The sequence below is a fragment of the Podarcis raffonei genome, chromosome Z (genome assembly GCF_027172205.1).
Source record: "Podarcis raffonei isolate rPodRaf1 chromosome Z, rPodRaf1.pri, whole genome shotgun sequence".
NCBI lineage: Eukaryota > Metazoa > Chordata > Lepidosauria > Squamata > Lacertidae > Podarcis > Podarcis raffonei.
Genome location: NC_070621.1, coordinates 44,953,895 through 44,967,393, shown reverse-complemented (window position 1 = coordinate 44,967,393; position 13,499 = coordinate 44,953,895). Strand labels below are relative to the sequence as shown.

Sequence of the window (13,499 nt, the reverse complement as noted above, 5' to 3'; positions counted from 1 at the left end):
ACCTATTCAGAAAAATAAAAACATAATGTGAATCCTGCTATATCAGACCAAGTATCCATCCACTCCAGTATTCTCATATTGACCAAGAGGATGTTTTCAAGAAGCTCAAGAACACAATATGAATGCAATAGCACCCTCCTGTCTCCCTCCCACCTCCAAATAAAATCATCTTTAATGGATTTTGAATCTTAAAGTTCCATTAACTTACCATGGCGATAGCTGGAAATTAGACATCTTCTTCCCCTATGAATTTGTCTTATCCATTTTAAAGCCCTCCAAACCATAGCCACCAGTACATCTTGTGAATAAGTCATTTATTTAGTCAGACCTAAATCTGCAGCTGATCAGTGTAGATCTTGGAGAAATCTGACTCAAAACAGATTTGGTTGAGATGCATTTGGAATTGCCCAAAGTTTGTTGGATAGAGTTACCAACTTTTGCAACAGCTTGCTAGTTGTTTGGAATTAGAAGTACAGAGGCTGCTATTACACTCAGGACTTGTTTGCAGGCCTCATGCAGGCTCACCACTGTCAGAATAGGATGTTGAACTAGAGTGAGCCTATGACTTGATCCAGCAAGTCTCTTCTTTTGTTCTTGGCTCCTGGAGATGTATCTTTACCATACATTAGTTGGTGGGAATATTTACCCTCTTGTGGAAAACAGTAACCTGTTGATTTCTCTGTACATCATATTGCTGCTAAAGGAAATGAAATTCCTTTTGTATCCCATTGACAATGCTGTCCAGTTGGCAGTATCATTGTCTGTGGTCTGTTGGATCTCCTATGGGAAACTACCTTATACAGAGTCATTGGACCCTTTGGCTCAGTATTGTCTATACTGATTGGCAGCAGCTTTCTGAGGTTTCAGACTGGAGTCTCTCCCAGCCCTACCTGGACGGATTGACCTTGTGGGATAACCAGCTTCAGATAACCAACGTGCTTAAGTCTAATTAATGCATGAAGCGGTTAAAACCATAGAGTAAGCTGATCTGCCAGGCTTAGTGATGTCCATTGCCCTTACCTTGGGAGGAAATAGGTAATCAGGCCTATTGTTATCCTTCAGTTTAACTGAGAAGCTCAGCGTGTGAAGAGGTTTGAATTTGGTTGGTGCACCTCAGACCTTATTGCTCCCACAAGCCACTCGAGCTCCAATACCAATAATATAGTAACTTTTGCCACTTTGGAATTAAGTTTTACTGCCTGTGCAGTTTTTCTGAATGCTGTATGGAAAAGCACATGAATCTGACCTTTGTAGAGTTTGTAAGCAAACCATTTTTAACTTACCAAATGTATGGTCTTTTTCTATGCTAGGGGAAAATGGAAACTTTTGAAAGAACTTGAAAGGGCATATTATTCCCATGCTTTACTTTGCTGCATACTTTGTGATTTTAAATCTCTGCTGGGGTTCTTTCAGCAAAGAGTACTTGCCCCAACACTTGAATCTCAACATCCAGGAATTCTCCTTTTATACCTATATTTTCCTCACCATGAACAGAACCTGGGACCTTCTGCATGCAGGTGCTCTAACACTGAGTTACAGTCTTTCTGAATCTGGCTCAACTGTATTCTTCTCTCACTTGGTGATTATGCAAAAGTAAATGTTCATGGGAGAGTCCTTCCTTCCTTCCTTCCTTCCTTCCTTCCTTCCTTCCTTCCTTCCTTCCTGTGATAGCTGATTATCCAAAACCACCTTCACCCATAAACCTTCAGCAGCATGGCTGGAAGCCCCTGTCATCTAATCTGATGGAAGAGAAACTGATGTGATGTTGATATGCTGCCAGTGGGATAGTAGTGCCAATCAAATAGAACAGACTTCCAAATACATCAAATTCCATGCAAAGTGAAGACAATTATGTTCAAAGTGCCCTAATTGTTAAGGACAGATGCTTTGCCACCCAACAAAATATTGTTGTTGTGTGTTCTCCCTGGGGTGGTGGGGAAAAGGTACAGGATCAGAACAACCCAGTTTTGTTTTCCCATTGGTAGGCAAAGCACTGGAAACACAACATTTGTTTGCTTTATTTACAGCTACTGGCCAATCATGCATTTATTGATTGATAGGTAGCTACTGGCTGCCATTCAGCCACTGGAGTGACACCAACTGGCCATTGTTGGCTATTGGCATACAGTCCCCCTTTTAAAGGAATAGTTGACCAGCAACTCTAAGGCTACAATCCTAACCTGACTTACCTGGGAGTACGCTCCATTCAGTTCAGTTGGACTTATTTCTGAGTAGACATGGTTTGGATTGCATTATTGCATGCTCTTCTTTACTCAATTCAGGCTAGTTCAAGCATATACATTTCCCTCTTCCTGACAGGGAACATTGTCAGTTTTCGTGGCTAAACCCCGAGAAGAAAAGAAAATGTGCATAGCAAGAATGGGCTGAGGACATCCATTCATCTCCTGTGCCTAATCTGTTTATGAACAAGCAAATGCTCTCACACAAGCCAGTGGTATCCCTATTGTGAAACTGACTGGTTGCCAATAATATTTATGATTTGCATAGAGCTTTCATCTCAAAAAGCATATTACAAATATAAATGAGGCCTCACAACACCCTCTTTCAAGCATTTGAGCATTATTATCCTTGTTTTTCAGATAGGAAAATCGATGTCGGATGTTTCTGCCGGCTTCCTCAAAGCTACAGAGAGAAAGAATATGTGTCAGAGACAGGATTAGAAGAGAGCGGAGATGGATATTCACAACAAAGTTTGCAGCTATTAAATTTAATGGATTTTGAAGGCAAAAAGAAAAAATCCATGCGCAAAGTCCTGTTTGATTTTCTGAGTCTTGAAGGTGAAGGTTGAATGAGGATTTCCCATACACAAGGGCAGAAGAAGCTGCAAATTCTACAGGAATAGCCTTGAATGGTTGGAATGAAATCATCCACCATATGCTGAGTAATTAACACTGTACATGTCAATCAACTCTCCATGTCAGTGACTTTCTTACAAAACCACCATTATTGGAAATACATCTATTTGTTTATTTTGCTTCCAACAAAGATATTTCAAAGTCTGGAGAATACAAGGAACATAGGAAGGTGCCTTATACCGAGTCAGACTATTGGACCTTCAATCTCAGGAGTGGCTACATTTACTGGCAGCAGCTCTCCAGGGTTTCAGATTGGGGTCTCTTGCAGCTCTACTAGGAGGTGGCAAGGATTGAACGTGGGACATTCTGGCTGCAAATCAAATGTTCCACCACTGAACTACACCCTTCCCTGAAGCTGAAAGAGAAAGGTTTGCTTGAAGGCTCAAAATATATATACAGTGCTGACTACCGTTCAATGGGCAGTCTGGGTATGCTTAAGGACTTGATTATGTTTGGCAGGAGTTTTTAATCTAAGGAAAAGAAAAGCAGACCCAACCCAATATCCATGCCATCTCCTTTTAGTGCCTTTCTGTTGGGTGGGTGTGGGGTGTGGGGGTACTGAGAATGTTTTCACCCAAATATCTTCCTTGATAGAGATCACATGTATGATTCCTTGTGACAGAGCTTTCCCAGTGGTGATGGGACATGGAATTTCATTTCATTTAGCAAATAAGTGCATGGAGAAAGGCAAAATCTGAAGGGTAATTATGTTCCTAACCACACATTAATCTAGGGGATACAGATCAGGTGAGTTCATTTCATATCAGAATTCATGAAGATCTAATTCCTCAAGTATTCCTAGGGATACTTCTTAAATTCTTATCTGAAATGCTCCCTGGATTTTGGAGCTCTGAATTATCCATTCTTGCTTCCAAAGCAGAGGACTCTGTTGCATGATGATGATATAAGAACTCAAGAAGATCTTGCTTGGTCAGGACAGTGACTCATCTAATCCAGCATCCTTTTCTCACCATGGCCAACCAGCTTTCTGTGAGAAACTTACAAGTAGGATTTAAACCCTCTCTCCTCCTGCTGAGCACCCTTGCAATTTCTAGCAATTGGCAGTTTCTGCAACCACACTACTGCAATTTCTAGCATTACTGCCTCCAGCCATCAAGGCAGAGCATAGTCACCATGTATTGGTCTAAAATTTTAAAGCTATACAAGGTACCGGCCATTACTATAGAATATGTGCTGTATAAAGAAGAGTTTAATGATGATTTCCCAGTGTTGTCCAGAGTGCCCTATGCACAATTCAGCTCAGGCTTCCGTTCCTTCCGTTCATTTCTGTCTTCATTTCCCCTCTACTTCAATGTACCCTTTGGTATAAAGCACTGCAGAAAAGCAGTCTGGGGGCAGGGGGTACATAAAATTGCCACAATGTTATTTTGTTCTGGTGCTTTAGTAACAAACATCTGCAAACATAAGCTATTGCCGAAGGATCCTTCATTCTGCTGCTGCTGGTCCTATTGGGTTTGCCATTTGGCTGGAGCAGGGAGGGCTGCTGCTTGTGGGAAGAAGGTCCCCTGTTAAAACTGGAGAATTAGTTGTGCAATAATAGCAAACATTTATTCAAGCGTCTGGAGGACTAATGCCATTTTGTTTTATTGCTTACTTCAATTTATGGGCCACTTTTTAATTTTATTCTTCCTCAAATGGCTTATAATCAGTGTTAAAACATACTGTATTATGTTTTATGGCATCCTGATATCAGGCTGTAGGAAGGGAGATTTCTGTACGAACAGTGGGGTTCTATAGATATTATTTGGTCTTTGCTTGTGACCTAGCAAATTTCTAAAAGCATTTTCCTTCCACCCAAAAATGTGCAATAGCTTAGTGTATGTTTCAGGTTTAAATATGGGGAAAGACATTTGAACTCTGAGTTGTCTAAACATATAGGCATATTCCCTTCCTTCCCTCTTTTTTGCCCAATTATTATTGGGTAGAATCAACTTAAAAAAAAACTAATCCCTTGAAACCTTGTGTTTGCTGTTCAATAACAAAGGGTATCATGCTATGATGGGATTGCAGAATTCTTGCCGTTCTGCCAAGGAGCAGGGAGATAGGCTTCATGCAGGTTTTTCCCATTGAGTTATCTGCAAAATCTGTCAGGGAGCCCTATGTTTTGCTTATCTACCCAGTAAGAAGTGTTTATACACCTGTGGTGCCTGCTCATACAGGTCTGAATGCGAAAGAGACTAGATAAGCAACGCCAAGTCAAGGGACATTAAAGACCTTTGCTGAGCCATATGCTGGCTCCCTCGTCTTGAATTCACAAGGCATAAAACCATTGCATCAAACAATAAATGAGAACACTTGGAATTCAGGCTGTCAAGTACTGAGAATTGCCTGGACTGAGCGGTGCAACTATGTTTTATCTTCAACATAAGATTCTTAAATAAGCAAGAAATTTGAGATACTAAAATTTGTGAAGAAATTAGAATCAGAATTTAAGCATAACAAAGAGGTCCTGGGACCCCGATTCCCCAAGTCACTACTTCCACTGCTAGCACCATCAAAGATTAGAGCAGGCATAGGCAAATTCGGCCCTCCAGATGTTTTGGGACTACAACTCCCATCATCCCTAGCTAGCAGGACCAGTGGTCAGTGATGATGGGAATTGTCTCAAAACATCTGGAGGGCCGAGTTTGCCTATGCCTGGACTAGGGTAACCAATCTGAGCTCCTGATAAAGCTGGGAGAGATATTTGTTTGCTTTGCAAGCCTGCCTAACTTGCTCTGAAACAGCTGTCCCTTGAAATCAACATTTTTTCCAACCATGAATTTGTGCAGAAAGGCATGTATTAGGAGAAAGTGTGCCTGGAAATGCAAGTACCAGGAAGAATAAGCATACAAAATGCATTCCATTAGGGGAAACTGATCACAAAAAAATTGGGGAGGGGGAGGTTGCATTAAAAAAAAAAACACCATACAGCTTTGCATGCAGATTTTGCAAGCTGATGTGGACATTGGGTGAATTTAAGACTGGGAGAAAAAAGACACCAAGAGACACCAACACAAAGAGATTATTCCATCCCTTCTCCAAGAGCTGAACAGTAAGTACAGTAGAACAGCATATTGAATGCTCTACCTCAAATTATTTGGTCATTCATATTTATTGCTCTCTGCATGTAGGGCAATAAATATTAGAATATCTGCATTACATTCTTTTCTGGAATGATTTTGTTGTTGCTGCACAGATCAATATTTAACTGCTCAGCTTTGTAAAAAAAGAAAAGCAGCAGCAGCAGCTTGGCATTCAGACCATGTTCAATACATATCTCATTAAAACAAAAAGATAAAAACACTTTCCCCAGCTTTGGCAGAGCTGCAGTGGTATTTCCAGCTCATGATATTTTTTTGCTACAGACAGTGATGCTAGTGTTAGATGTTCACTTAGGACTGCTAATGTTCCAGCTTAGGGTTGTGGAAATTTAAGGCCTGAAGCCAAATCTAGCCCTTCAAGCCTCTCTTGCTAGTCCTTAGGACTTTCCTCATGCCAAACCTCTAAAATTACCTTGCTTTGAACACCCCTTGAATATTTTTTGCCTTTCTGGAATGTGTCCTCAAACTCTGATAACACCTTTTGCTTGCCTGGTGGATTTGTGAAATATTTGAGTGTGACAGGTTCCAGTGGATTGAGTGGATGAGACCAATAGTGGGTCTGATGTTCAAGAAGGCAGATTCTGCATGGGCTGTAGAGGGAAGTCAGGAGCAGGTGGACCTTGTCAACCTGGGAAGATAGCCCATTTGGGAGAAAGAAAACTCTGATCCTAAACCTCTGCTGCCTTGTGGGATATCTTCAGGAGAAGAAAATGCTAAGGAGTAAACCCTACACAAATCCAGAGTAGAGTCCCTAAGACAGTTGGATGGCACATTGTATGCTTCCTTCTGGCAATTCCTGCCATCAAGCCAAGCTGGTGCCAGATGTATTGCTCTGCTTTCCTTTGGACCACATCAGCAAGGTGGAGATGAGGGTCATGTCCATCTGGGCAGCTTTCAGTCTGATGAGGTCAATTTGGTGTTGGTAACACCGTAGTTTGACTTCACCCCTGGAGATGCACTCCATTTTCTTTTGTGACCAACAGATGCCAACAAGAAGAGTTGGGTTTGTGGGTAGGCATAGAAAACTAGTCTATTGTACACAGGTAAAATATGCATTTGTTGCTCCATCCACCCCTGCCTCTGGACCTACCCAGAACTGGAATGTACCCCCAAGAAGGTATCTCAGAAAGGGTTGTGGCCCTTGGATTGAAAAAACATTCCCCAACCCTGTTCTCACTAGTGAATGTCAACAGTTAAAAAAGAAACCCAAGACTTCTTGGATTTTGAGAAAAATCCCATCACAGAGGATGTTCTAGCTGATCAAATTTATGTTTCTTTCCTATGTACACTCACCTGTCAGTATGCTGCCTTGAGCTCAATGGAGTTTATTTCTCAGTAGACATCTAGGATTGCCCTGTTGATGAAACTGAGGGCAAATGAAGGCACAGTGAAGGCTAATGAGGCCAACGGCAGTAAAGGTGAAGAAGAAAAATAATGTCAGGAAGTAGCAGCAGCAGCCAGGGAAACAGAAGGGTATCAAAACAACACAGAAACAACCAGAATGTTCAGAAATTTGTTTTGTCAGCAATTAATTCAGATGAATCAGATAACCTAATTGCAAAGAAGATGTTGAAATTAGCAATTATCCAGTGCCTGCAATACAATGTTGAGCTCGTTTTGATTGTCATAGTCTCTCCAAAGGAATACTTTAGTGATGGGATCCTCAACCTTTTGGGGGTCCAGGGGCTCAACTGGATATCTGAAAAAATATGTGGTTGGCACCAGCAAATACTCATTTCACAGAAGAAAAACAGTAAATGCTCAAATCTCCCCCCGCCCCCGCCAAGAAGCACCCAGGTAGAACACCTATACACACCCCGACACAAATAGAACATACACAAAATAAAAGCAGGCAACATCACTGAACCAAGAACGAAAAAAGAAAGAAAAAAGCCACAACCCACTAAGGGGCAGGGGGGGCCTTCAGGAGAGGTCTACAACATCCAATGTATGCTGAGATGCCCTCTCAGGGACCCACAGAGTTGCACCCTAAACCTGCCATTTTCTCCCACACTCCACCTTGAGACATTGACTCAATTCAGACTTTTTGGTTTGGGTTTCAAACCAGCATTCTTCCCCCATCTTATCCTTAACATTTGCTTAGCAGGAACATAGGCATCTCAGTGACTCAGATCACTGGTCCATCTAGCTCAGTATTGTCTACTCTGATGGGCAGTGACTCACTGAGATTTCAAATGGGATATTCCCTGCTAGTCCCATCAGGGCTTGAATTGGGGACTCTCTGCATGCAAAGCAGGCCCTTTGCCTCAGAGCTACGGTCCTTCAACATATTCTCACTATTTTGCAATGTTTTGCTTGCTATTTTGCAACATTTTGATTAGTCCTAATAAAGGCATTGCCTGAGCATGGATTTTAAATGGAAGCATTTAACACAACACAACACTTATAGAATTCACTGCCCCATGATATAGTGGTTGCTACTAGGCTTTAACACTTGGTGCATGCTAAATACCATGTTCCCCTTGCCCCATCTTTCCTAGAACAGCTGTTGGTCATGCATTTTACTGTATCTGATCACAGCAAAGTTTGAACTGTATTCTAAGCTGATTTAATTTGCTGGCAGCCATTGCATGCCTTATATCCATTTGTACACCACTTAAAGATTTTTAGATGTTCAACGGCCTATGAATATAGTTAATATAATAAATAGATGCTATCAACAGCAAAAGAAGGATGGGGAACTTGTGGCCCACCAGATGTGGAGGAGGAGGAGGAGGAGGAGGAGGAGGAAAAAAAGAGGATTGTATTTCTGTTCGGCAAGCTCATATAAAATATATATTTATGCAACGTGCAAGATCTCAGCGAAAATGAAAAAGAACACAGCAAGCAACATCACAGCAAAAATACACCAAAGAAACAGAAGTACTGAATGGTCATCTGCCAAGCAGATTATAAAAACAGTAAATCTGTTTTCATAAAAAGCCTTGTTGAAATAACCCAACCTCAACTTGATGTGTAAAACTCATTACCGACAGCCCCAGCTTGATTCCATCAGGTAAAGAGTTCCATAACACCAGTGTCACTGCACTAAGCAGACCATTTCTTGTTCAGGATAGCCAGAGGCTGCCGGGCATGATCAGACATGCCTCAGTGGCACTATGCAAAAGCTGTTCAGAATAAGGTGATCTTTTAAAAATATACTGATCCCAGGTTGTTTAGAGCTTGGTAGTGTGCTGGCAGCCAGAGCAGTCCCTCAACACAGTTGTTATATGTTGATGGCAGCCAGCACTTAAGAGTTTTTTCTGCATTATAGCACTCTGTCTTGAGACTGCCAGTGCATGAACCACCGGCAACAGTCACAGCTGGCTCACCAGCTGAAGGCAGTCCAAGCCACAAGGAGCAAAGTCAGATGCAGAAGTAGACACAGATTGCATACTTGCTCTTTCAATCAGAGTGCAACCCTGTCCAGAAAAGGCATCTAACCTATCCCCCAACATGAGAACCACTCATTCACAGTGTTTCCCTCTAGCCAAGCTATGTAATTTTAATTGCTGGCCATCATCAAGCAGTCCTCTGCATCTAGGCACCAGCCCAGATGCTGCATGGTCTAATCTCACTCTGATGTAATGGGGAAATAAGAGCTCTGTGTAATCAGCATACTTGTTATACCTTGTCCCCAAACTCCTAATGACCACTCCCAGTGCCTTCATATAAATGTTACATCTCATCCTGTTATACCCCATGACACAAATGCCATTGGGCCAAGAGGCACACACTCAATAATGCTGCCCTCTGGACCCAACCCCATAGGCAGGATTGGAGCTACTGCAAAAGAGTGCCTCCAAAATCCACCCGAGAGAGGCTGTCCGGAGGTATACCATGACTGAGGGTATCAAAAGCCATTGTGAGGTTGACAAAAAGTAACATGGTCACTCACCCCTGGTCTCTTCCCATACAAATTTCATCCTTCAGGATGACAAAAGCTGATTTGCTTCTGAAACCTGAACCTAAACCAAAATGGTACTAAATCATGGTAGACTCCCATTATCTATAACCATTGGTCATGCTGTCTGCTTGGATTACTGGGAGTTTGAATCCAGAAACATCTGAAGAAGCACAGCAGGTTTCCCTTCTCTGTTTCAGAAGGACTGGATGGATTCGCAAGATAACAAGCCTATCAAAGGCTATTAGACATGACAGCTAAATTAAACCTCCCTCTTCAGACACAGCATATATCCTAAGTATCAAAAATTGGGGGCAGATAGCAAAAGGAGAGCTTCTGCCTTCAAGCCCACCTAGGATTTTCTAACTTGGCTACTTTGAGAAGCAGCATGCTGGACTAGCACGGACTTCTTGCTCTTCTGCGGCAAGACTCTTCTAAATGCTGGCTTTCTGCCCAGGACCATCCCAGAAACATATATTTCCAGCAATATCTGAAAACTCGGAAATTAGCAGTTGATCATGGAGAAAAAGCTGACATAGCCACAACAAATTTAGCCTTCACTGGCATATTTTCTGTTTGAAATTCATAAATTGGATTAAAGGTTGATTTTCTATTGCAATTCGATCTATCTAGCTATCTAGCTATCACTGTAATAAGGTCACCTAGGTCTCTAGTTGATTAACCACCACATAATAAAAACTAAAAATAACATTAAAACAATACAAATAAACTCTCGAGGCAGAGATCTTTATCCCCCTCACTTCCTCCTTCAGATGGAAAAATGTTGAAACAAAAATGTCTTCAATTGTTTCCAGAAACTTCAAATAGTCAAAGCCTGTCATATCTCAACAGGGATGCCGTTCCACAAAACAGAGGCAGCCACACTGAAAGTCTTTGCCTGAGTTGCTGTGGAGACAGCTTCTGATATTTTAGTGCCTTCAAGGAGAGTCTCCCTGGAAGAACACAGAGACCTTCTGAGCATATAAGGAGCAAGGTGGCCTCTCAGGTTACCTGGTCCCAAACTATATGGGGTGTTGTATGTTAGTATACTGACCCCATAGAAATGTCTACAAGACTCCCATGAAACATAAATACATTACACTAGAATACAAATTCCAGCCATTTCAGGCCCTGTACGTTATATTGTCCAAAGAACAATGAGACATCAGGAAAATATATTCAAAGTCTAAGCCTAAAAGTAGCAAGAGACCCTCAGCAGTTGCCTCAGTTCAGGCTTTAAAATCCCCACAAAGAAATATAAATGCTGTGTTGGGAATTTATGACTGATTTGCTGCAGTGGGGATGTCAAATCTGACCAAATCTTGGTGGCAGACTATTAGTAAAGGGAAGGTAGTTGTTTACACGGAAAATGAAGGTTCCTAATTCAGTTTTGATTTATACCAACAAAATTCCAAAATTTTCCAAACTTCCCCTGCCAAAGCAAGTGATATAAAGGAAGTCAAGCACCCATTTTTTGGCCTCTTTTACATTTCTTAACAGCTGGCTAGCAAAAAGAGTTATAACCCTGTATGGGGCTGGAGGGTTAAGTTCATGAGACCAATGTAAACAAATTATATTAAATGCCATATCTCTGAATGCTGGGTATACAGTGGTACCTCGGGTTAAAATCTTAATTCATTCTGGAAGTCCGTTCTCAACCTGAAACTGTTCTTAACCTGAGGTACCACTTTAGCTAATGGGGCCTCCCGCCGCCGCTGCCGTGCCACCACCATGCGATTTCTGTTCTCATCCTGAAGCAAAGTTCTTAACCTGAGGTACTATTTCTTGGTTAGTGGAGTCTGTAACCTGAAGCGTCTGTAACCTGAAGCATCTGTAACCCGAGGTACCACTGTATTTAGATTTCCCCTTCCAAAAGTGCTGAGAGTGGGCACCTGTTTCACTTCTGTTTCAGTGTATCTGAAGAAGTGTGCATGCACACGAAAGCTCATTCTAATAATAATAATAATAATAATAATAATAATAATATTTTTTTATTTATACCCCGCCCTCCCCAGCCAAGGCCGGGCTCAGAGCGGCTTACAAGCAATAATAAAAACAAGATGAATGATTACAACTTAAAAACAAAAATAAAAAACAACATTAAAATAATGGAACATCAAAATATTAAAATGTAGCCTCATCGCAGGAGGAGAAGGAAAAGAAAAAAGAAAGAGAGGGAGGGAGGGAATCAAACTGGCTCCAAGCCAAAGGCCAGGCGGAACAACTCTGTCTTACAGGCCCTGCGGAAAGAAATCAGATCCTGCAGGGCCCTGGTCTCATGAGGCAGAGCGTTCCACCAGGCCGGAGCCAGAGTTGAAAAGGCCCTGGCTCTGGTTGAGGCCAATCTAACTTCCTTAGGGCGTTTAACAAACTTAGTTGGTCTCTAAGCTGCTACTGGAAGGATTTTTATTTTTATTTTGTTTTCACTGTTGTATCTTGGCAGCAATGTTGTTCCACAGAACATGAGCAGCCATACTGAAAGCCTTGCTCCAAGTTATTGTGAAAAGGGCTTCTGATATCTTTGGAACTTGCAGAAGTTCTTCTGCAGGCTTCAGTGACCCTACTAGGTATCTAAGGGATAAGGTGGTCTCTCACATAACATGGTCTTGAGCTGTACATGTTAGTGCCAACATCTTGAACTAGGTCTGGGAGCAAACTGGCAGCAAATGCAAATCCCATGCTGGCTGTAGGTTGACACCACAAGCAGCCTAGCCACTGCATTCTGCACTTCCTGAATATTCCATGAGGAATGATTCCACGAGCAACAGATACAACAAGACACTATGCTGGATGAACATCTACAAAGCCTGAGCCGAAATCCATTGAAATTCATTTAAACTGTTGGTGGCTATAGGTTTTTCTTCAACCTACAATGGATTTTCTGTTGGGATTGATTTACTTCTTTAGATCTATTCATTTGAGATATAATCTCTTTCATGCACATCAAAGGGGATCTATTCTTTTTCCATTTCTTATACAACATATATTTTTTCTAATATTTATATTTTGCTATGTACATGGCTGTGGTACATTTCAACATTAGACTTTAGAGCATATGACATGATTCAAAGTGTTGGTGCTGACCTTTAAAGCCCTAGACGGCCTTGGTCCAGTATACCTGAAGGAGCATCTCCACCCCCATCGTTCTATCCAGACACTGAGGTCCAGCGCTGAGGGCCTTCTGGCGGTTCCCTCACTGCGAGAAGCCAAGTTACAGGAAACCAGGCAGAGGGCCTTCATGGTAGTGGCGCCCGCCCTGTGGAACGCCCTCCCACCAAATGCCAAAGGGAACAACAACAACTACCAGACTTTTAGAAGACATCTGAAGGCAGCCCTGTTTAGGGAAGCTTTTGATGTCTGATAGATTACTGTATTTTAATATTTTGTTGGAAGCCGCCAAGAGTGGGCCAAGAAGCCCAGCCAGATGGGTGGGGTATGAATAATAAATTATCATCATCATCATCATCATCATCATCATCATCATCATCATCTCCCCTACTCATATGGATAAATCAAAATGAAGACAAAATATAAATTCTGTCTCAGAAACTAATCTGAAAAACTTTCGTTTGTACCATCTATTGTTCAAAAAGTGTACAGTGAAACTCATGCATT

General features: G+C 41.8%; 1 long non-coding RNA gene across 1 annotated transcript; it reads right to left on the bottom strand.

The window, feature by feature from the left end:
* Positions 1–3,853: 3,853 nt before the first annotated feature.
* Positions 3,854–11,838, bottom strand: LOC128406635 (uncharacterized). The gene is made up of 2 exons (XR_008328560.1): positions 7,274–11,838; positions 3,854–4,402 (listed from the first exon to the last, which is right to left on the bottom strand). It is a non-coding gene; the product is annotated as an uncharacterized LOC128406635 (long non-coding RNA).
* Positions 11,839–13,499: the final 1,661 nt, after the last annotated feature.